The 24,778-nt window shown below is 35.2% G+C and overlaps 1 protein-coding gene and 1 long non-coding RNA gene across 2 annotated transcripts in view; one reads left to right on the top strand and one right to left on the bottom strand.

The window, feature by feature from the left end:
- MMP16 (matrix metallopeptidase 16) overlaps nt 1-24,778 on the top strand; it is a 255,756-nt gene that overhangs the window by 11,539 nt on the left and 219,439 nt on the right. The window lies entirely within an intron of this gene.
- Nucleotides 1-24,778, bottom strand: part of LOC143688816 (uncharacterized) — a 30,816-nt gene that overhangs the window by 870 nt on the left and 5,168 nt on the right. The window contains exon 3 of the long non-coding RNA XR_013178328.1: nt 20,463-20,544. This is a non-coding gene — a long non-coding RNA (uncharacterized LOC143688816). The remainder of the gene's footprint in view (nt 1-20,462; nt 20,545-24,778) is intronic.

The raw sequence follows: 24,778 nt of genomic DNA, 5'->3' as shown, positions 1-24,778 counted from the left end.
TCTATCTAAGCTGACCCAGAAATGACACAGATGTTAGAATTAATGGACAAAGCTACTAAAGCAGCTATTATAACTGCATTCACATTCAAAAGTTGACACATGGAAGATACAAAAAAAGGCTCAACTGAACTTCTAGAAATATGTATTTGTACAATATATGAGTTGAAAAAATTTGCTTGATGAAACTAATGGCAGATTAGAGATTGTAGAAGGGAAAAACTTGTAGCCAGAGCAATAGAAATTATTCACAGTAAACCAGAGAGAAAGGAAAATATAAAATATGAATCAATGAGATGGGGAGCAGTTTCAAATTGGCTTAATAGAATTTGCCATTTACAATTTTACAATTGTTAATTTGAATTCCTGCAGGAGTCAGAAGAGCAGAAAGAATATTTGAAAGATATGTCTAGACATTTCTGAATTTGTGGAAAAATATAAAGTCTCAGATCCAGGAAGCTCGATGAATCCCAAGCACAGGAAAAAAGAAGAAACATGTGAGGGCACATCAAAATCACATAGCTCAAAAAAATGAATGATGAAGAGAAAATCTTCAAAGTGGATAGATTAAAAAGCAAAAAACCTTACATATAGTGGAGTGGGAAACAGATGGTAGATTTCTCATGAGAAATAATACAAGCGAGGAGATAGTGAATGAAAAAAAAAACTGTCAACCTAGAATTCTATACTTTGTGAAATATGTTTCAAAAACAATGCAAAATAAAGGATTTTCAGACATACAAAAGCTGAAAGTTTTTATCATCAGTGGAGCAGCACTGCATGAAGCCTTAACAGAGGTCTACCAACTGGAAGCAACCCCAATGCTCGTCAACATGTAAATGGGTAACCAAGGCTGCTCCATCCATACAATAGACTGGTACTGAACAATAATAAGGAATGAGCTGGTGATACATGGTATAACATCAAAGAATCTCAAAATAGTTATGCTGAGTGACATGCTGGGTGATTCCATCTATAGAAAATTAACACAATTTGATTATATGTGATAACAGCAGATCAGTGAATGCCTGAGGACTAGGGACAGGGACAGGAGGGCTGCTTGGAGGGATTACAAAGGAGCTAGAGGAGACTTTTCTTGATTATGCTGATAGTTTCCAAGTGTTTATGTCAAAACTTACCAAATTGTGTATTTTGAGTAGGTGAAGCTTATTGTATATCAGTCACAATAAAGCTAGCAAAAATATAATATTTTGGGTTTATAATGTAGTTCTTAGTAACAGTGACTCCCCTAATATATAATGATAGCTGATGATTACACATACACTGTTGGCTTGGTTGAGTTGAGAAGAATAGGTTGTGATTTTCTTTATAGCACTATCTTGTAGTATAAGAATACCTGACTATCAAATATTGATTTGATTAGGGTTTGATCTTGGGCCATGTTTACATCTTAATCTGCAATCTTTCATTGGGCAATGTCATGGATTCCCATGTCTTAAAATACCTTTAAGAAGACAGCTGCAAATTTATATCTTCAGTTTGCATCTGCCTTTGCAGCTCTAACCAGTATTCTCATCTGTGTATTGCCCTTGCTGGCAAATCAAACTTATTATTTCCAATTCCAAATGTTTTGATATGTCCTCTCCCTCAATGTTTGTTTCCTCCACTCCTACTTTTCATCGTTGTACTGGGACCACTTACCACATAGTTGTTCGTATCAGAAAAGTGGGAGCCAATCCGCCAACTTCCTTCTCCTTACTTGCTATTTCTAATCAGTTGCTTCTTTCCTATGCATATCTCTTCAGTGTGTTCATTTTTCTCATTTGGTTTGCTGCAACCTGATATTGAACCTCTGTCATCTCTGGTCTTTCATTATTAGATACTGCCCTTCTATCCGGTCTCACAGCTCTCAGTTCATCTTCTACTCCCTGATAGACAAACTTATTAACTGCTAAACTTAATAACTGCTAGGTCCTGGCTCAAGAACACTCAGAAGCCAAGTATCAACTTCTTTTGTACCTCTCTGTCTTTGACTTTTGGTCTTCCTATCTCTGAAACTATGTAAACCAAATTTGGGGAGAAATTTTAGGAAACTAAATAAAAGATTTTTTTCTTTCCGTTTGCTTGGAGCGTATGGTTAAATTCAGAATATTAGTATAAATTAATTTACCTGGGCAAATAATATGTTGTACAACATTATTTGTGCAATAGATTCAGATCTGTCTCACAGTAAATTATAATCATGATGGGACTAAATGTATCTGCCTTGGTTGCTACTATATTCCATGAGCTAAACACTGCTGTGCAAAAATCAGAGAGCTCAATAGATGTGCATGGAAGGAAATAAGGGATTACATGATCCCTTTCTCTTTTTAAGGCTTGAACCATCCTGTAACCTCTACTCATGGACTTTAATTTCTAGTTTACTGTTTTTCTGATCCATTTCCAAAGTTTTCTTCTCCATTAACTTATATAGCCCATACTGGGTGACAATACAGTGACTTTACCTTATATTAATTTCAGATTAAAAGATATTTAACTTGTAAAAATCCAAAGCCAAATTTATCTTAGTGATTGCTGGTCAAGGAGTGAGCAACTTGGACTTTGGAATTTATTACTAGTCAACTCCCAACATGTTACATCAGTGTTCCTAGTATAAATAGTGTTTTCCATCTTCCTTCACCAAAAGAATGTTTATATAATACTTTTTGGCTTGCCATTTTAAGAGTTGTAAAACTGGTCAGTTTTTTCCACAGGTATGTATCAAACACGGAGGGAAAATATAAAATGAAAACAACCTGGATCTTGTCCAGTGAATTTGGTTTTATTTATTACTGTCAACAAATGGCAACCTCCCCAAGACAGTTTCCAGGAGAGTGCAAAAACAATTTTAGTTTATTTCATTGGAAGTCTTAAATAATTTCAAATCCCCTCATTTAGCTACAAAGATGAGAAAAGAAATTCATATGCTGTCAACTGCTGTATCCATTAGCATGTCAAATCCTAAAGGTGACTAATTGCATGATAATTTGAGTTAAAAATATCTTACTTTATGAGATTGTGTTTACTGTTTGATCAAGCACATTATTGAAGACCTAAACTTGACAGATTTTCTCCTACTGAATGCCTCCATTGTTGATAGCAGGATAAGAAGAGGGAAAACAAGACTTTCTTCAGTCTTCCCCAGACAGATGTACTGTCTGTCTGGGTTGCACCTTGCTTAGGAGGAGAGGAAGTGTAGCTCTCTAAAAATGAGTCTGTCAATCACTTTGGCATAAAACAGGAAAAATGCCCTTGACTATTATGTTGTCACTTTCCGGGTACCTTACTGAACCTATTGGCTGAAGAGAGCCATCACCCCAAGGGTTGCAAGTTCCCTTCATTGTTGTTTATGTAGCTTTCAGAAATTTTCTAGACAGGCACAATATGTTCCTACCTCCCTCCCTCCTTGGCTCTCACCCTTCCTCCCTTCCTTTGAAAATAGGCTATACACCATGTTCTTTTATTTATTTATTTATTTTTAACATAATAGTATATTTTGTAGCTTTTTTTTTGTCTCACTGCTTATAAAAGAACCTAATACTTGCATGGTAACACATAACTTGTGTGGTAACTTATTTAATGATGCCTCCGTTGTTGGATAAATAGATATTTCCATTTTTTTCTAATATAAACAATGCTGCAGTACACATCCTTAAATGTGTATTTGTCTGAAGAATAAAATTCCTTAAAATGGAATTGCTGCATTAATGCTCCTCAAATCCGTCAATTTAAAACTTACCAACAATGCTTGAGAATGCTTGATTCCATACACATTTGTCAGTGCTTTTAATTATTTGCCAATCTGATAGTTGCAAAATTTTCTTAATTTGCAAATTTAAATTACTACCTGTATTGACATTTTATATATTTTAATTACCTTGTGTTCCTTTTATTACTGTGAGAACTAATGCTTCCTACAATTCTTTCTTTCTTGCTGAGTTATAAGAGCTCTCTATACATATTAGGAAAATTATCTCTTTCTCTGTCTATGTAAATGAAATGAATTTGATATGTTTTGATTTTGTTAATATGTTTGTTTTCAGATTAATTACTCATTTATATTATGACTTTTAGTCTTGTATCTTATAAAAAAGTTTCCAGCATTTCAAAACTATTTTTAAAAACAACCCTTGTTTGTTCCTCCCTCCCTCCCTCCTTGTGTGTGTGTGTCTTTCTCTCTCTCTTCCCTCCCTCCCTCCTTTTTTTTTCTATAAAATCTTTGATCCACATAAAGTACTTTTGGTGTGGGCACTGAATTTAGAATCTAACTAATTTTTCCTCCAAATAAACAGGTTCTTCAGCACTGTATATCAAGTAATGCATTTTTTCCTGTATATCACTTTGCTTTTACTGAGAGCTAGCAACTACAAATGTGTTGTGGCTTAATACAGTGGGCATTTGATCTCATGGTGCTTGGATGGCCATAGGTTGGCTCCGGCAGAGGTTCTGCTGTATGTCTTTCATCCTTCTGCAATCAGTAAACAAAGTGAAGATTATTTTGTTGCTAATGGCAAATGCACTAGGGACAAGCAGGAATGTCTGATTGCTCTTAAGTCTTAGCCTTGTAACTAGCCGCATACCATCTCCTGTGACCAATGCAGTTGCCCAAAGAAGTTAGTTACATGGTGAGAACCCAAAGTGTAAGAGCAGGGACGGATACTTCACCTTGATGAAGCTGTGGCAAGAGTTTCAATGAGGAGACTGGTGAAGAATTTGAACCAATAATCACTGACTAAAGTGTTTCCTTTATTATGTACCAATCCTCACATATATTTCAGCCTATTTCTGCATATAGTTTTCTACCAAATTATCTAAATCTTCCTGGGAAAATACCAGGAGTTTTTCTCTATTCTCTTTAGTAGAACTTTGCAGTTTCCTGCAGTTATGGTGTTAGTGTCTTGATTTTTTTTTTTTTCTTTTTGTAATGGAAACTGCCAAATGTACCAAGTAATTTAATTTGTTTAAAGTAAAGCTGTTGATTTTATATATTAATTTTGAATTAGCTACCTTGGTGAATAATCATTTTATTTCACATAATTTTCATGTAGATTCTCTTGAGTAGTATTGGTTCCTGATAATATCATTTATAGTTAGAAATAATTTTACTTCCTTTCTACTTTTAATTTCTTTAATGTGTTTTCTTGATAATTGCATTGACTAGTTCTAGAGTAGTCTTAAGTAATTATTGTGTTACTAAACATCATTGTCTTCATTCTGAGTTTAAGGGAAATTGAAAGAGCCATTTGTTTTCTATTGCCAATTTTTACCCGACAAAGGAATTAAAATCCTGATCACTTTCTCCTGGATAATTAATTTTAGAATCTCTGTATGTTGCCTTTGAATAGGGTTGATGTTGAGGGCATAGTATGATAAATATGAAGAGAAATTGAAATTTGATGTTGGAGATGTTCTGTATTTCTTCCTTGACTTTTAGTATTTTCTTTCTTTTAACATTTCTTTGTAAACTGGAAGTTTCCTTAGGGTTTAGGTCTTATATGTCATAATATTTCTGGTGGTCAAACATTGCTTTCTGAATGAAAAAATGAAAGGATTGGTTAAATAATTTTGTGATTGAATTTGAGTTTTTTGTAATTCTGGACTCTCGATTTCATGTAACAGGAAGTTAATTTGAACTGCCTCCAGCAATATAGGAGGTTTGTTTGAAAACCTTCAACCCATATGCATATACTTTCAGCTTTGTTATGAAAAATCATAAAGTAGGTTTCAGATTAGCCCAATTCAGATCACTTGACCATCTCCGTAGCTAGAGGTAGTTTGTGGGAGCTCATATAGAATTAGATCGCTGGAGCAGGGGAGTAGCAGTTTCCTCAGAAAATTGACAAGGCATTTTGGATTAAACTAAAGTCTAAACTGGTAAATTCATTTATTCTTTCTTTTCCTTTCTGTTACCCCTTTTTCTGTTTTTTTCTCCCGCTTCTGCATTTCCAATCATCAAATACATGTATGTATACAGTTACCTTCCTGACTATTTTTCTATTCCCCTATCATATTCTTTCATTTTTCCTCTATCTCTGGATTGAACTATGTTTTGTGCTATAGGGTTGTTACCAATTCCGAGACAAGTACCACAGGTGCAGGAGTTAGGAATCAGTGCAGAGGTAGTACAGGAGGGACATCTTTTTGTTCACAGAATACTTTGCATAACAACATAAATGAGACTGAATGAAGCAGGGTTCTGAGCTAGTGTGGTTGAGTTAAAAGTGAAGCCATTGAATGAACACTTGGATTGAATTTAAACAACAATTTTTTGAATTTATACTCAGTATTTGTTCTTAAGAGGTGAGAGAAATAGAGAAATAGAGGAATGACTTTTTTGTGTGTGACAGAAATAGAGAAATAGAATGACTTTTTTTTTTTTAAGAAACTTCTTTGGCTGCTTGTATGTGTTGAAGTGATAGCATGGTGCTGAGAATTTTGCTCTTTGCTGTCCTAATTCTGCTTTTTCCAGGTTAGGACTTTCTAGAGCAGTTATTTTTTAGATGAGATATTTGAGGTCATGGGAGTGGACGTAACTTTCCACAGGCTTCATAGAGAGTTCACATGAGAAACTAGAATAGAAAGTGGGGCTTCCAACTCCAGTGCTCTTGCTGTTTTATAAAGGTTTATGAAGAAATGTGTTAGAGTATTTTTTTAAAAGGCATTCTGCTGTGATATCCATGGTCAGATATCAAAAATTACCATTGTGATATAGAGTTGATAAATGCTATTTTATTATGAGTTGGATTCTTTCCTATTCTTAATAAAAATGCTTTGTGAAACAATAAGTTTTAGTTGTTTGGATATTGATGTATGAATTTATTAGTGTATTTTATGAGAACTAGTTCAATGGGGCAACAGAATAGAGAGTATTAGAACATTGCTGAAAGTTCTGTATGCAAACTTTGACAAAATCAGTATGCCTCAAATAATTTCATTGGAGATAAATTTTCTTCCTCCGTAGTGAAGACGTTTATGCAGTAGCTGTGATTCAGTCATCTTAGTTCTAGGAAATATTAAATAAGAGCATCTTTGTTTAAATGTATCTATAATGTTAGAATTAAACACATTTCTAACTATATACACATAATGTCATATCCATGCGTATATCTGTATGCTCATAAATGAAAGATATGGAGTTCAGCATATGTATGCATGCATATATTGAAAGAAAGCTTTCTGAGTGATTTGAGAAATAAATGCGCTACTTATATACATTTGGGGAGTTTCATCTTATTTTAAACTTTGGTAGTGAATAAGTCAGAGTGATATTAAAAGATTATTTTTCTGTTTTTAAGTCTTACATGGGAGGCTTATTGCAGTTATAAAAAGAAGTCAAAAAAAGAAATGATCTTGAGGAAACAAGAGAAGTCTAATAGAAGAGTTTGCTTTTCTTTTCCCCGGTACATTATCCGTAGACGAATTAGGGTTCCTAGAAAGAGTATTTATCCTTTTGTGTAGAATTATTGGATGGAGACCAATGAGAGGTAATTTTCATTGAGCTAGGTTTAAAATAAAGGATGATACTACTTTTATGGCAGGGTAGATATTTTAGTTTCCCAGCTGCTAAAGCAAATTTGCTTGTACAATGGGATTTTACTGGTTTGTGGTTTTACGGCTAGGAGAAGTCCAAATCTGAGGTGGTTGCAGAGCCATGCTTTCTCTCTGAACACTGGTATTTTGGGATTGGCTGCCAGCAATCCTTGGTGTTTGACTTTTCTGTCACATGACAGTGACAAGGCAGTGTCATCTTCTTTCCCTTCTGGGTTCCATGGATTTCTGGCTTCTTACTTTTTCCTGTGGCTTTCGCTTTTTTATGCCTAATTCCCTTTACTTGTAAGAAATTCAGCCATATTGGAATAAGAACCATGCTCGTCAGTTTGGATACACCTTAACTAATAACATCTACAAGTGGGTTCATGCCCACAGAACCAAGGATTTGGTCTTGGATAAGCCTTTTGTGGGAGACAGATTTAATCCTCAACAGTTGAATAAATGTTTTATTAATATTTCAAAGCATTAATATATGACAAAAATGAATTTAAGTCACATTAATCTTTCACCTTCCTGTCTCTTCCCATCTCTTAAACATATGCTTAGAAAATAATAAATTTCATAATTTCCTCTCCAGCTTTTCCCATCTATCATTGCTTTGGGCCCGTTTTTATGAACTTTTCTCCTTGATGGGTGGCATGTCATTAGCTGGTAGGAGTTACTCCAATTTCAAGCTCTTAAAAGAACAAGCCCTTCATGTCTAGCCTTTCCTCAGTTTGAGAAGATTCTAAGACTTATGCATTCTTTCATTCTCTTTCATTATCTCTCCCTCTCTGTCTGAGAGCTTGGGGGAGAGAATATACTAGTTAGGTCTAATAATTATTGGATTTTTTTTTAATATGGAAAGCTTGAATTTTATAATTTAAGAGACAGAAGAGTACAGTAGGATTCCCACAACACTTTTCCCAGACCAAATATGTTTTCTTTTTCTGTATACAAGTATGGTAGTTGTTGCTATAAAGATATTGCCCACCCTTTTCCAAAGATACCACTTAGTTACAATCCAGATAACCTTCATCTTCTTTTTTGAGGGGAGAGGGGTTGCATGGTCTGGGAATCGAACCTGGATTCTCCCGCATCGAAGGTGAGCATTCTACCGCTGAACCACCCATGCACCCCTGCCTTCATCTTTTTAATGTGAATATCTTTGGCATTTCCTTGCATGATAGACATGTGTATTTACTTTAATAGGAAGTAAATATAAACCTGAGTTTATAAATATGCATTCTAGTTTGTGTCTAGAACCTAGGATACACATTAGGTAGATGGTACGGTCTGTGCTGTGTATATAGTCAAGGGAGACGAGGGATGCAGACTTGACACTAGTATAGAAAATAAGGCAACATGCTTCCAAGTTCTGGCATTTGTGATAGACACATTTATAGGAATTTAGAGAGGAATGATTTTGAGGGTAAGAAGGGTTCTTAACTGTTTTTTGAATTACATTTGACTGAATGGTTTTTCTTCAAGTCCTATCATTGCAGGATGCTTTACAGACAGTCTAATGTTATAAATCACCTCAAAATGATTCACTTGATGAAATAATGTCAATTCAAGATTCTTAGGTGGCAGTGAGCTTTGGGAAATATTTGGATGGCTTCAAAATCAGTGAATTATCCGCTCTTGTGTTTCATGTTACAGGAATGACTGGTGGTGTTTTATCCTAAATATTGTCCTAAATATTGTCCTAAGTATTTGTCCTAAGTATTGAGGGTGAGGAAGAAGTGTGTGATGGAAAATGGGACTTCAACTCCCATGACCCTTTCCTCTTCTGCTTCCTATTTCCAGATAGGTTCCAGGTAGAGGTTAAAGAGTTATGGTGTTAGCATTAATGGCAGAATTTGGAGTTTTGAACTTTTATTTTTTTAAAATTTGTATTTAAATATCATGTCGGTCTACCAGGGGATAAACAAAAGCGTGAAGGGGGGCATTTATATATTCATTTTCTGAGCAGAAGAGGTCAGCCATGAAAAAATGAACTAATCTGTTTCCCACATATTCTCTTCAAATTGGGAACAGATGCATGTATGTACAGGTAAACAGCACTGAGCTTTTCATTGAATAAATCCAACTTTATTTCTCTCTGTCCAACATTTCTCCCATGGAACATTATCTCAAACCTGTTTCCCCTATACTGTGTGATTTAGAAGATTTAGCCTAAAAAAGAAAAAAAACTTTGGGATTCATTCAAAACAAATTGTGACCGATCAATAGAATATTAAAAATGAATTCAGAAAATGTTTGCCCATAGTTTGTTCATGTTTAAAAACGTCATCGGATGAGTTTTAAATTAATTGTAATCGTGTTTTGCAATTTAGTTTGGTCCTCAAACTCTGTAAACTGACCGTGTAATTGTATTTAAAGTAAGACATCAGGCATACAGCAATATAAATAACACTCTTCATTTATGTAGCTAATCACAGAATAAGCAGCACTGATTTGAAAAGATGCCGTGAGAATCTAATTTTTTTGTTCGTCTCCTACTGTCACATCTTTGTGCCATGGAGCCGCGCGGGTCTCGGACTTCCGTGGGCAGAGGGGTCACCTGCAAGAGCTTGTCTGAAACGCTGATTGCTGGGCTCCTCCCCCAGAGCACCTGTTTCAGGAGGTCAGGGGTAGAGCTCCAGAAACTAAGTTTTCAAACGATACCTCCCCCTGTGATTTTTAATACTGCCGAGCCATTGATCTTGCTTTGAAAAACGCTGTCATAGAACTTCCTCCAGGTTTGTTATCTGAGCAAATCCATGTGTTTTCCATTTCTTCCTCTAAATTAAATTCAGGTTTATTGGCCTGTAATTCTCTGGTTCATCTCTTGTTCCACACGTAAATTTGGAAATTACAAACGGTACATTTTCTACCTCCCAGTCTGCTCTTTGAAGCTTAGATTTATTTGCCTTATTTTATACTATTTCTTACATGGAGTGGGGGGAAGAGGAGAGAGAAACGCTTCAGGGCTAGTATGAATTTTAACTGAATGTACTCAGAACGTTCCTGTAGCATTTATTTCTCCTCTTTTCCCTAATGGTGAGCTCTTATTAGTTTTCTAACCTTCTTTTCACCTTATAATCACTTTGAATGAGCACATGCATATTTTTACTCATAATTTTCTTTATCTATACTTTTTAACAGTCCTAGATCTTTGCTTTGGGTACAGTTGGACTTAGTGAATCCACTTGCCATTGTAGAATTGTGCAGTAAGGTTCAATTATGTTGAATTTTCTTTCTCAATTTTAGAATAATTTTGTTGTCCCTAGTCACAGATGTTAAGATTTATTTGTTACCAGCTTATTATTAGCCATTATGTTTAAATTTTATTCTCATTATTTCATATATCTTTTAGAATGTTTCAGGGTAGCGTCTTTTTCTTACTTATCTTATGTCTTAGAAGGCCTGCTAAATAGTGGAATGTAACTAAATGATTTTTATATTAATAATTAGATGAATGATACAGATTGTAGAATTTAAGGTGGAAAGAGGATTGGATTATGAACATAGTCTCAGATATTTTACTCAGAGTCTTCTCAATTAGTAATTTAGAATAATGTAAAATTAATGTATATATGTTATCATTATGAAACTTCATGCATTCAGGCAAAAAAAAATTATAAGGTTTTGTTCTACTTTTCTGTGGCTTTTCTCATGTGCCTTTTGTGGTGTTTCATGTCTTGTTAGAGAAGTATGGTAAAGTATGGAGTTCTTAATAAATCATTCTGCATGTGAAAGTATATCCTGTAATGCATATGAAAGTATATCCTGTAAAGACAACCTATTGCCACCTGTGTTTCACTTATAATCTCCAAAGAAATTACTACATGATTTCCAGAATTACTTTACTTCCTTAACAGACATGTGTTATATGAAAACAGGTTATGGGTTGGAGAACATTTCTCAATTCTTTCCAGAAACCATCATGTTTATTAGATTTAAGCAGCAAAACAAAACCACCACCCCCAAAACAAAAACAAAAACAAGGCATTTGAAAAAATGTTTTTTGATAGACTCAGCCTCTTTGGAAAATTGAGATATTCACTTAAAAAATCTACTTAATTTGCTCTTGGTAAGGAATAAAGTATGTTCTCTGAAGTACGAAGTTTTCTCAGAAGGAATCTTTGAATTCAGAGTTTATTGGGCTCTGTGCAATCAAGTGATATATATCAGCTTTATCTTTCTTTCCATACTGTGTTCAAATGAAGTGTGGATTAGTGCTACTAGTAGCACTTTCCACGTAAAATTGTTGGGATTTGCTCAGGCATGTATTTTTTTCCTGCGAGTTTCAAGACCTACATTCTTGGTTCTAGGGATAGGGGACAAGACAAGGACTGAGATCACTGTTTGGTTGTTGATGGAAAATTGAAATTTGGTGTAGAGCATACCTCAAAATAAGATGAAAGAATACTAAATAATTCTAAATCTAGGAGAAAATGTGGAAGCAAAGTGTGCCAATTGATTTCTCAGTCATTTCTGTGAGAAGGACGAGCTTTGATTCCTGTTTCCTATATGCCATATCCTGAAGCATGCATTATATATATTACATATATGAACTTGAATATCTTTTCCAAACATGGAAATAAGACTTCCAATGAAATTATTTTAAAATTTCAGTACTTGATACTATTGTAGAATATTTTTTTCTGTGGTGAATTTTTTTATTAGAGAAATTGTAGGTTTTCACAAAATCATGCATAAAATAACGTTCTCACATACAACACTATTATTAACACTTTGCAGTAGTGTGGTATATTTATTAAAATTGATGAAATAACATTTTTAAAATTTTACTATTAACTGTAGTTAATGATTTACTTTGGGGCTCACTGTTTGTGTTGTATAACCCTACTGATTTTTAAAAAAAATTTTAGTTTAGTAACATATATTACTAAAATTTGTACTTATTCAAATATATAATTCAGTGCTGTTCATTATGTTCCCAATGTTGTGCCACCATCACCACCATCCACTACCGAAACTTTTCCATCAGACTGTACAATGTAAGCATTGCCTTTCCATTCCTTACTACCACTACCCCCCACTCTGGCCCCTGGTAACCTGTATTCTCATTTCTGGCTCTATGAATTTGCTTATTCTAAGTATTTCATAATAGTGAGGTCATACAATATTTGTCATTTTATATCTGGCTCATCATAATGTATTCGAGATTTATCTCTATTGTTACTTTCATGTTTCATCCATATGGTTGCATGTATAAGAATGTCTTTTTTATGGCTGAATAGCATTTCATTGTAATGTATACCATGTTTTGTTTATTCATTTATTGGTTGATGGACACTTGGGGTATTTCTATCTTTTGGCAATTGTGAATAATGTCGCTATGAACATTGGTGTACAAATATCTGTTTGGATCCCTGCTTTCAGTTCTTTTGGGAATATACCTAGTAGAGGGATTGCCAGGTCATAGGATAATTCTATACTTAACTTTCTGAGGAACTGTCAAACTGTGTTCTACAGTGGCCACACCATCCTACATTCCAACCAGCAATGAATAAGTGTTCCTTTTTCTCGATATCCTCCCCAACACTTATAATTTTCCGTTTTTTGTAATAGCAATTATTCTTATGGGTGTGAAATGGTATCTCACTATGGTTTTGAGTTTTGTTTCCCAAATGTCTAATGATGTTGAGCATATTTTCATGTGCTTTTTGGCTTTTTTATACCTTCTTTGGCTAAATGTCTATTTAAGCCTTTTACTCATTTTTAAAAAATGGGTTGATTTTCTTTTTTGTTGCTGAGTTGTAGGATTTCTTTATATAATCTGTATTTTAAACCCTTAGTGGATATCTGATTTCCAAATATTTTCTCCCATTGCGTAGGTTATTATTTTACTTTCATGATGAATTCCTTTGATGTGCCAGAATTTTTAGTTTTGATGTAGTCCCAATTATCTACTTTTTTTTTTCTTTTGTTGCTTGAGCTTTGGGTGTAAAGTCTAAGAAACCATAGTCTTACACAAGGTCCTGAAGATCCTTTCCTTAGTTTTCTTCTAGGAATTTCATAGTTTTAGTTCTTTGATCCATTTTGAGTTGATTTTATATATGGCATGAGGTAGGAGTGCCCCTTTGCTCTTTTGCATATGAACATCCACTTCTCCCAGCACCATTTGTTGAAGAGACTAATCTTTCCCAATAGAGTGAATTTGGCACCCTTGTCAAAAATCAGTTGGTTTTAAATGTGAGGGTTGATGTCTGAACTCTCAATTTGATTATGGTTCCATTGATTTTATTTATGTCTGTCTTTGTGCAAGTACTATGCTGTTTTTATTACTGTGTCTTTGTAATAAGTTTTAAGATTGAGAATTGTGAGGCCTCCAACTTTTCTTTCTCAATATGGCCTTGACTGTTCATGGCCTCTTACCCTTCTATCTAAATCTGATTATTGTTTTTTCCATTTCTGCGAAGAAGGGTGTTGGAATTCTGATTGGAATTATACTGACTCTAGATAGGTTTTTGTAAAATTGACATCTTAAATATTTAGTCTTCCAATCCATGAACATAGACTGTCCTCTAAATAATTTAGGTCTTTCTTGATTTCTTTTAACAGTATTTTGATGTTTTCTGTGCACAAGTCTTTATGGTTAGATTTATTCCTAGGTATTTGATTCTTTTAGTTGTTATTGTAAATGGTGTTCATGGAACCCTGCAGGGTAAAGTAGATGGACATTAGGGGATTGTGATCTCTCTGAAGTCACTTATGGCGTATATGTACATGTATTTTCCAGAGGTCCTTTCTTTAGATTCTGAAAGGTGTTCAAAACCCATCATCAACTAGAAGTTAAAGGTATTGATACTATGTACTAATATTTAAAAAATGAATGATTAAATTAAACTAAAAGAGATTTATAGGTTTATGTTAGCCTTTAATTTACAAATATAATATCTTATTTGATGTTAATCTTTTCAACAAAGACTTTAGGTACATATTTGGTGGTGATTAATGTGATGTTTATGGATTTTCATATTAGGTTTTTATGAACATCCATTAAGGAAAAGCTAGTTATCCAGATGCTAAATATAACCTATTTTGTTAACACTTTCAAACATATGATTTCTATTACATAGTTGACTTTCAGATGTTTATTGGTGTTTTCCCCCCTTTTCCCAGCTTGTAATTAAGGTACATGACCACTTTGTTACAGTATTATTTAAAAATTCTCTGATGTGTTGCTGGGAGTATTTATATATGGTATTGATGGTTCCTTGCTTGGTGTTCACAGAACCCTAGAGGGTATTAGGTAGAACGAACATTCTAAACACCCTGAAGTCATATGCAGTATTCATATTTGTGTATTTTTCTTGGTCTTTTATTCAGATTTTCAAACTGGTCCATAAGCCCCCTTCCCCATGATCAACTAAATAATAAAACTACTAATAACATGTACTAATATAAAAAGTGAATAAAAAATAAATTAATTTTAAAAAGATTCATTGGATTTTGTTAACTTCTGGTTTGCAAATATAATTTATTGTTCAATATTCATCTTTTTTAACAAAGTAGGTAATTCCTTCATAATAATTCTTATTAAATAATTATTGATTTTGGCTTTCAAGGCACTATTATGAGGAGGCGGCATCCATTGTTCATTGGAATGAAAATGCACTTTGTATCCAGCCAGATACAAGTTAAAATAACATCCCCTCAAAATAATAGTTGTGTGTGATCTTAGATATTTTTTTCAGTATTTTTGAGTCTCAGTATCCTCATATGTAAAACCAAGACGACAATGTCAGTATTGTACTATGAAAATTAAAGATAATATCTATAAAACATCTGGTAGACACCAAGTCCTCCAAAAACAGTAACTGTTAATTCGCATTGACAAAGTGTATTTATTGAAAGTAATTTGATGTTTTTAACTTTTCTCTTATTTTTAAAATTTTAAAATCAATTTACCTTGAATAATAATTTGCAATGAAAAATGTTACTAGCGATTATTCTCCAAATATCTACACATTTATTTCTCACGTATGTTTGATTCTCACTTTCTGCTTCCATTAACTTATTCACTCTAAGAATATTTTTCTACCTAATTAAGGAGAGAGAGCTTTAGTTTGGCTCTACATTAATCTGGACAATTGTGTGCTTCTCTGCCTCCTCACTCTAAATCACTGAACTTTTTAACTTCTAGGGAAAGAAGGGAGTGAACCATGATGTTAGATGGAAGCTCAGAGATGCCTTCCCAAGGTATAAGACCTGCCTACACAAACAGGAATCTTTCTAGTTAACTTTTCTTAATATGGCTTCTTGCACCTTATAGTAGTAGCTACTGGTTTGGCCATACAATGGTACTTCTAGGTCAATGAAGTCTTTAAAAAAGTGTAACCACATCTGTAGTAGAGCATATTTAGGGCTCCGTTTCCCTTTAAAATTGTCCTTATTTTAGAATTGACTTCAAATGTCAAATTAAACAAAATTTTACTAATCAGAATGGGATCATCTCTTCAGTTCTGGAATATTTAGGGGAAGTTTTCTGTATTGTACTTTTGCAAACAAAAGTGATGAGTACATTGTATACTCCCTTATGCTATGGGTACGTCTGTATTTGCCTTTTATCTTCCAGAAGATTGCATAGGATGTCATGATTTGATGAACACCATTCTTGATTTGGTGTTTAGATTTAGTATGAATGAGCCAGGAATTCTCATCTTTCTCTTCTTGCTTTCTGTCTCATATTTTTTTATTTTATTTTTTTAAATACGAAAAAAAAAAAAAAACCACCAAATAAACACAAACATTCTTATTTGGATCATTCCATTGTACATATATAATCAGTATTTCACAATATCATCACATAGTTGCATAGTCATCATGATGATCATTTCTTGGAACATTTGCAACTGTTCAGAAAAAGAAATAAAATGAAAACAGAAAAAAAAAATTATACATACCATACCCCTTACCCCTCCCTTTCACTGATCACTAGCATTTCAAACTAAATTTATTTTAACATTTGTTCCCCCGATTATTTATTTTTATTCCATATGTTCTACTCATCTGTTGACAAGGTAGATAAAAGGAGCATCAGACACAAGGTTTTCACAATCACACAGTCACATTGTGAAAGCTATATCATTATACAATCATCATCAAGAAACATGGCTACTGGAACACAGCTCTACATTTTCAGGCAGTTGCCTCCAGCCTCGCCTTTACATCTCGAGTAACAAGGTGATATCTACCTAATGTGTAAGAATAACCTCCAGGATAACCTCTCGACTCTGTTTGGAATCTCTCAGCCATTGACACTTTGTCTCATTTCACTCTTCCCCCTTTTGGTCGAGAAGGTTCTCTCAGTCTCTTGATGCTGAGACTCAGCTCATTCTAGGGTTTTTCTCAATTCCTTGATGCTGAGTCTCAGCTCATTCTAGGATTTCTGTCCCACATTGCCAGGAAGGGCCACACCCCTGGGAGTCATGTCCCACGTAGACAGGGGGAGGGCGGTGAGTTTGCTTGTTGTGTTGGCTGGAGAGAGAGACCACATCTGAGCAACAAAAGAAGTTCTCTTGGGGGTGACTCTTAGGCCTAATTTTAAGTAGGCTTGACTTACCCTTTGTGGGGTTAAGTTTCATATGAATAAACCCCAAGACTGGGGGCTCAGCTTATAGCTTTGATTGTCCACACTGTTTGTGAGAAGATCAAGAATTAAACTTGGGAAAGTTGAATTTTCCTCCGTTCTCACCATTCCCTGAAGGGGGCTTTGCAAATACTTTTTTATTCACTGATCAAATCACTCTGGTGTTTATTGGGGCATAATTCTGGACAAACCAACAAAATCTCATGTCCTACTCAAGGTTCCATGTACTTATGGTGTTCAATTAAGTAGTCTACTTAAGTTATATTAGGAAATGCACTAGCCAAAATACAAGTTTTGTACCAAATAAACATTTTTTGCTTTAGTCTCACACATAAGTTGAAATTTTAAAATATTAATTGCCATCTATTTCCAGCACCCTGCAGTAATGACATTCCTTTGTTCTTCCTCATGCAAAAACGTTTTTAAAATTTGTACATTTAGTCACTATCATTATACACTCTAGGCATTCCTAGATTATACCATCTCGATCTTTATTGTCTATCTTTCTTTCTGATTTCATTTGTGCCCCCAGCCCTCCTCCCTCTATCATTCTCACATTCAGCTTCATTCAGTGTTTTAATATAATTGTATTACAGTTAGGTAGTATTGTGCTGTCCATTTCTGAGTTTTTACGTTCAGTCCTGTTGCACGATCTGTATCCCTTCAGCTCCAGTTACCCAATTTCTATCTCCTGATGATCTCTCTTACCAATGAAATTCTCCAAGTTTATTCACTAATGTCAGTTCATATCAGTGAGACCATACAGTATTTGTCCTTTTGTTTCTGTCTGCCTCATATTTTTGTGGCTTCTGTTGCCTGTTGAGAAATTTGCCCCTTCCAAGGAAGGTGGAAATTACTGAATTATTGTTAGATTCCGAAATTGAATACATATCTATAAGATTATAAAGGCTTCGGAGCAAAATTAATTAGGATTGGAAAATACCTTAAGGATTTATAAACTCAGGGTCAGTAGAATATTTTCAGATTATATAATCCTTTTTTTTTCTCATTGTACAGAGGAGGAAGTTTAAATTCAAAGAGGTTATATGGTTTTCTCAGAATAGTCTGTTTACTGAATGGAAGTCCCCTGCTCGGCAGAGATCTTTCTACCATACCGCACATATTACAGGCACAAAGCCAGTTTCTCTCTATGCATATATGATGGGATGAGGTGAACCTATCCGTAATGCAAATATGACTATATATTTTTAATTAATATCTAAAAAATATTTTGTGTGCAATGATTAACACTGTTGCATAGGTACCTCCTTTGTGAATGTGTGTGTGTTATGCATATATTTTACTTGTTGAAGCTTTTGGAATCTATTGCTGTATTACTTTCTTCCTGACAAAAGTCTTCAGATGAGAAAATTGTCTGAAGACATATTTTATGGCTTACTTAACTGTGCTATTACAACTATTTTCTGTGTTTCTTGCCTTCATAATGGCTTTAAAATGTTTTCCCTGATGAACAATGTCGAAAATACTAGAAATATGGAAACATATACAGGAAAACAGAAATGACCTATGTTCCCACAACTTTGATATTTTCCTTCTGGTCTTTTATCTCTGCGATCCCTTGGCCCTCTGACTCATACCTCCAGGGTTCTAGGGTGTGGTAGTCTCTCTCTCTACTATGCTGTGATTGAAATGTTCTCCTCTGTCCCTGTCCCTATTGGCTTATTAATGCATAGTTTTCAGGCATCAGCTTGTAACCTCTCTGAGTCCCCCAGTCTGGAAGTGGGGCCCCACATCCTGTGTACTCACAGATTTGAAACTGTCTGATTTCTTGTATGACTTTCTACTAGATCTGTGAGGGCAGAAATTTTCTTTCTCCTTTTTGTTTTCCCAGAAAGTGTCTGGGGGGATTGAAGCATGTCCCCCCAAAAAAGTCATGTTCATGTCCAAAGCCCTGGTTCTGTGAATGTGAACCCATTTATAAATAGAAACTTTGAAGATGTTATTACTTAAGGTGTGCCCTGATTGCATGAGGGTGTGTCTTAATCCAATATGGGTGAAATTCTTATAAGCAAAGGAAATTGGACACAGAAAAGAGAACCACAGAAAGAGCAAGAAATCAAAAGTCAGTGGAACCAGAGAATAAAGGAGTGTATTGCCATATGTTCTAGTTTGCTAGCTGTCAGAATGCAATATACCAGAAATGGAATGGCTTTTAAAAAGGGGGAATTTAATGAGTTGCTAGTTTACAGATCTAAGACTGAGAAGATGTCCCAATTAAAAGAAGTCTATAGAAATGTCTAATCAAAGGCATCCATGGAAAGATACCTTGGTTCAAGAAGGCCAATGAAGTTCAGGGTTTCTCTTTCAAGTGAGAAGGCACATGGTGAACACAGTCAGGGCTTCTCTCTCGGCTGGACAGGCACATGGTGAATACGGTGTCATCTGCTAGCTTGGTCTCCTGGCTTCCTGTTTCATGAAGCTCCCCGGGAGGCGTTTTCCTTCTTCATCTCCAAAGGTCGCTGGCTGGTGGACTCTCTGCTTCATGGTGCTGCAGCATTCTCTGCTCTCTCTCTAAGTCTCTCTGAATCTCCAAAATGTTTCCTCTTTTATAGGACTTTAGAAACTAATCAAGACCCACTCAAATGGGTGGAGACATGTCATCCCCTAATCCAGTTTAACAACCATTCTTAACTAAATCACATCAACCAGGGAGATGATCTCATTACAGTTTCAAATATACAGTACTGAATAGGGATTATTCTACCTTTACGAAATGGGATTTATAGTAAAACATGACTTTCTTAGGGGGCATATATCCTTTCAAACCAGCACACCATATTACAGAAATATGTGCATTGTACAATTACAGAAAAGCTAAGGACCTAGGATTTCTGGCATCCAGGTTGCGAATGCCAGTCTTTAGGGAGAAAAGACTGTCATTACGCCATGAGTGTGGACTTCTCCAAACCTCAGAGCTGTGAGCTAACAAATCCTCATTGTTTAAGTCAACATAGTGTTTGTTTGTTTTTTGTTGTTGTTGTTATTGTTTGTAGTGAGGACTCTAAAACACGTGGTTAGAGAGATCTGCCTTAAGTAGATCATTGGAGAGAGTGACCCTGAGAAAACGAAGAACATTTCATGGGCTAGTTTCTTTGGGTTTCATTTACCTTGGGGATATGATGGTAAGAGGGAAAAAAAAAGAATTACAATCCCTTCAGGAGCTTGTATTTTGTCAGGGAGACAGGCAATTAAATAAGAAGTAACAATAAAATAAGCTAAATGCTCTTATAGAGAAAATAGGCCCATGATGGCAGTACGTTAACGGGAACACATAGTATAGTCGAGAAGAATCAGGGCATTTTACCTTGAGGAAGTTACATTCCAGTTGCAGCCTCAGGGATGTGTAGGAGTTAGCTGGAGGAAGCAGTGGAGGGGGAAGACTGCTCCTGGCAGAGAAAAGAAAAAACAGAACAAAACTGAAACCAGCACAGACAAAAAAAAGAAAAGAAAAGAAAAGTAGCCTTGAAGGGAAGACATAAGCATTCGAGGAATTAAAACAGTTCAGAGTTGACTTGAGTGGAATTATTTTAGGAAGCATTGAAGCAAAAACTTGAGCTCTAGAGAGAGACCATATGTGTGGCTGGTGAGTAATGGCACTCAGCAGCCATATGCTGTTCACTGCCATTGTCTTTTCTCTCCTTCTCAGAAGTGCTCCCAAATTTACAGACTGCGGTGCTGGAAGACACGTTGCCTTTAAGGAGAAAACAGGTTGCATTGAAAAGAGCCCTGAATTAGGAATCAGCAAATCTACAATTTAGTACTGATCCTACACCCTACCACTCCCTGCTTACCTAGCCTTGGACAAGTTATTCAACTTCTGTCTTAACATCAGTCTTATCATTGTAGATGGTAAGACCAGGATTAGTTGATCCTTCAGGTCCTTTTTAATAAACCATTTTTTTTAATAGTATAGAGAAGAGCATATTCAGTATGCACCACATTGATAGCAAAAGCCAAGTGTTCAAATGTTGAAATAAACTATTCAAGAGCTATTTGCCCCTGCCTGTATATCTGTGATACGTAAGCAGCAGCACTGTAAAAGCTGCTAGATTGAGGTGATAAGACATTGCTTCATGTATTTTATTTGAGGTACAGTGCTATTCTGAATAATATAGGGCTACTGCCTGTTGTCATTTCAGGTGACTTTTACAAAAATAGTTAAGACAATCTTTTTTATCTTAATAGTGCCATCAAATGTTTTTTTCTTGTAAACTACTATTTGTGAACAAAAAGGGATGATGTTTTGGGGCAGATGATTTATGAAAGGCCATGCATTTATTGTTAACTATTATCGTTGTTTGTTTCAACATTTATTCAACACTTAGTACCATTTTCATGCTTTGGGAAAATATTATGTTTTGCATTGTTAACACAGGTGAGGCCTGTGGGTGATGCTGTAGTGTGGTCAGTGAGTGGCTTATGTGGGTGTCGCCCATGTAAACAGAGAAAAACACATCCAAGTAGTACAGCTATGGGGATGTGAGTGAATTTGTTCATCAAGTAATAGAGACTGTGGATTGTTCTTGGTCTTATGTCAGAGCAGCACTTGTTTATTTTTTAACTTATTTATTGTAAAATATGACATATATACAAAGCAAAGAAAGAAATGAAGCAATAGTTTTCAAAGCACTCTTCAACAAGAAGTTACAGTGCAGATCCCAGAGTTTGTCATTGGCTGCCAGACGATCCTCTTAGATTTTTCCTTCTAGCTGCTTGAGAATATAGGAGGTTAGAAGGAATAAATACTTTTTTATCATAACAGTTTTTTGTGTGTGTGTGTGTGAAAAATAGCATACATACAAAAAAGCAATAAATTTCAAAGCACGGCACCACAATTAGTTGTAGAAAATATTTCAGAGTTTGGCATGGGTTACAATTTCACAATTGTAAATGTGAACAGTGTCCTGTTCTAAGACACTGGACACTACAAAAATATATCAGTCTAATGATTCAGCAATCATATTTATTTGTTAAATCCTGTCTTTTCAGTATATTATCTTTAATCTTCCTATCCCTTTGGGTGTTCGAGCTATGGCCATCTAACTTTTTCATGTTGGAAGGGTCTGTCAATAATATGGGGTAGGGAGATCGAACTATCTGATGTTTTGGAGAGGCTGGACCCTCTAGGTTTCAGGGGTTATCTGGTCCAGGAACTCATCTGAAGGTTGTAGATTTCTGGAAAGTTATTCTAGTGCATGGAACCCTTGTGGAATCTTATATATTGCTCTAGATTTTCTTTAGGTTTGACTGGAATGGTCCTGGTTGGAGTTTGGCAAGTTATGATAAGTAGCAATTATAACTGAAGCTTGTGTAAGAGCAACCTCCAGAGTAGCCTCTCGACTCTATTTGAACTCTTTCTGCCACTGATACTTTGTTAATTATAGTTCTTTTCCCTCTTTCAGTCAGGGTGGAATTGTTGACCCCACAGTACCAGGGCTGGACTCATCCCTGGCATCTCCCATGGTGCCAGGGAGACTTTCATCCCGGGATGTCATGTCTCACATAGTGGGGAGGGCAATGATTTCACTTGGAGAGTTGTGAGTGAGACCACAAAAGAGATCCTCCAGAAGTAACTCTTAGGCATACCCATAGGTAGTCTAAGCTTCTCCGCTACCTACATAAGCTTCACAAGAGTAAGCCTCAAGATCAAGGGCTTGACCTATTGATTTGGTTGTCCCTAAAGTTTGACATAGTATCAGGGAATTCCCTGATGGTTAAGTTTAATAGTTCCATCACTTATTTATTTTTAACAAGATTTTTTAAAAAAACATTTAGTTGTTTTCTATTGGAGTACTTGCAAACAATTGAATGTTTACTCAGTGGTGACTTTTTTATATGTGAGGTAAGTTTTCTGGGTAAGACAATGTGACATCCCTAGAAGGTATCCTATATTATGAACATGTAGGCATAAACAGTGAATGGGATTTTGAGGTAAAGATGGGAAAGGAGGCATGACTCTATGGAGTACATATAAATTGCTTCATGTGCATGATGATATTTAATTTTCACAACAACTACATTTTTAGCTAAATCTGTTTAACTACATACTCTATATCAGCAGATTGGTATATAGGTTAAATAACTTGCCCAGTGTTAAAAATTTATAAGCTTCATCATCTGAACCCAAAGGCATGGTCTACCTGACACAAATGATCATGCAACTATTTATTCTGCTTTATTTGGGTTAGTGCAAAAGGGAAAATAAGAAAGAAATTGAAACAAAGGAAGAATATAAACACTAAAGTTTTGTTTAAAACGTTTGGACCACATTGTTGTCATATACAATCTCATGTTGACCTCCAGGGTTTTACAAGTCCCACATTTAAATAGTACCTGATGGGATTCTTGAAGAATGTGAGGATTCATACATTTTCTTAAATGATCTATCTCATACTATCCAGAACAATTGTCAACCAAGCCAGGACCAGAGAGTACTATGCATGAGAGATGTTTAGTCATTTAAGGTAATGGAGGAATACTTTTATAGTAAAATTCTACATTGATACCAGATCACTTAAACATATATATATATGACATTTTTATGACAGGTAAAATTCAACCCAAGAATGTAAAAGTTGTTTAAATATAATATATTATTATCATATGCCATATTAATAGACAAAGACCATATGGTCCTTTCAGTGAATGTCAAAAATCTTTTGACAAATTCAACCTTCCATACCTATTTGCTTTTTAAAAAAGGAACCAACCCAAACCTTACTAGGATACAATTGCATAGCTACTGCCTATGAATAATGGTGATTTACTAGAAACACATCTAGTTAATCAAGGGGAAACAACCTCAGAGATATCACGTTTCCTATTATTAGTATTGTTCTGAAGTTCTAGTCAATGTAATAAGAAAAATGAAGAAAAAAACCATATATAAATTTATGAAGAGGTAGTTTATTTATCATCATTTGTCTGTAATATAATTATGTCCCTGCAAACTCAGTAGAACACATTGGATGAACTTTTGTAGTTTTAAGTACTTTGTATTTTTCCTCGTTGTTTGATTAGACAAAACTCTGGAATTTTACATATATATATTTTTTAATTCTTTAGCAAAGTCTTGTTGTCCTTTCTGTCCCATATGTTTGTTTATGTCCCATGTGCAAAATTTTAGGTACCAAGGAATAAGCAAGAACTGTTTGAATAGAACTTTAGATCTCTGATGTGGGACATAAAAGCGGTTGTGGATATGGAATGGTCAGGATAGAGAACTGAGCAGAAAATGCTCTCAGAAAAATGTGCAGAATGATTAGACTTTTTCAAGGTAAATAGGGTTTCCTAGGTGGATGATATAGCATAGATAGGCCTGGGAAACCACTGGTGGTCTACTCTGTGACTCTTGGGGGAGTTCCTCTGCAGTGCTTGAAGCACCAAGTACAGGTCAGGTTGTCTCCAGGAGTACACAGAACTCAGATCTCAGATCTCTTAGGGCCTGGGTAAATGTATTGGTTAAAGGCCCACAATTAAGTATGCAGGGTGCCCTTGTTAAGAACTGCCCACTAGAAATCTTGCTGGCCTAAGGGTCAGTGGGCCAGGATTTTTCTGGGATTCTGATATCAGCAGCCTCAACAGCCTTCTCAAGGCAGCCAAAACCATCGCCGTAAAGTT

Source organism: Tamandua tetradactyla, chromosome 6 (assembly GCF_023851605.1).
Source record: "Tamandua tetradactyla isolate mTamTet1 chromosome 6, mTamTet1.pri, whole genome shotgun sequence".
Lineage (NCBI taxonomy): Eukaryota > Metazoa > Chordata > Mammalia > Pilosa > Myrmecophagidae > Tamandua > Tamandua tetradactyla.
This window is presented reverse-complemented; position numbering and strand designations above follow the sequence as displayed.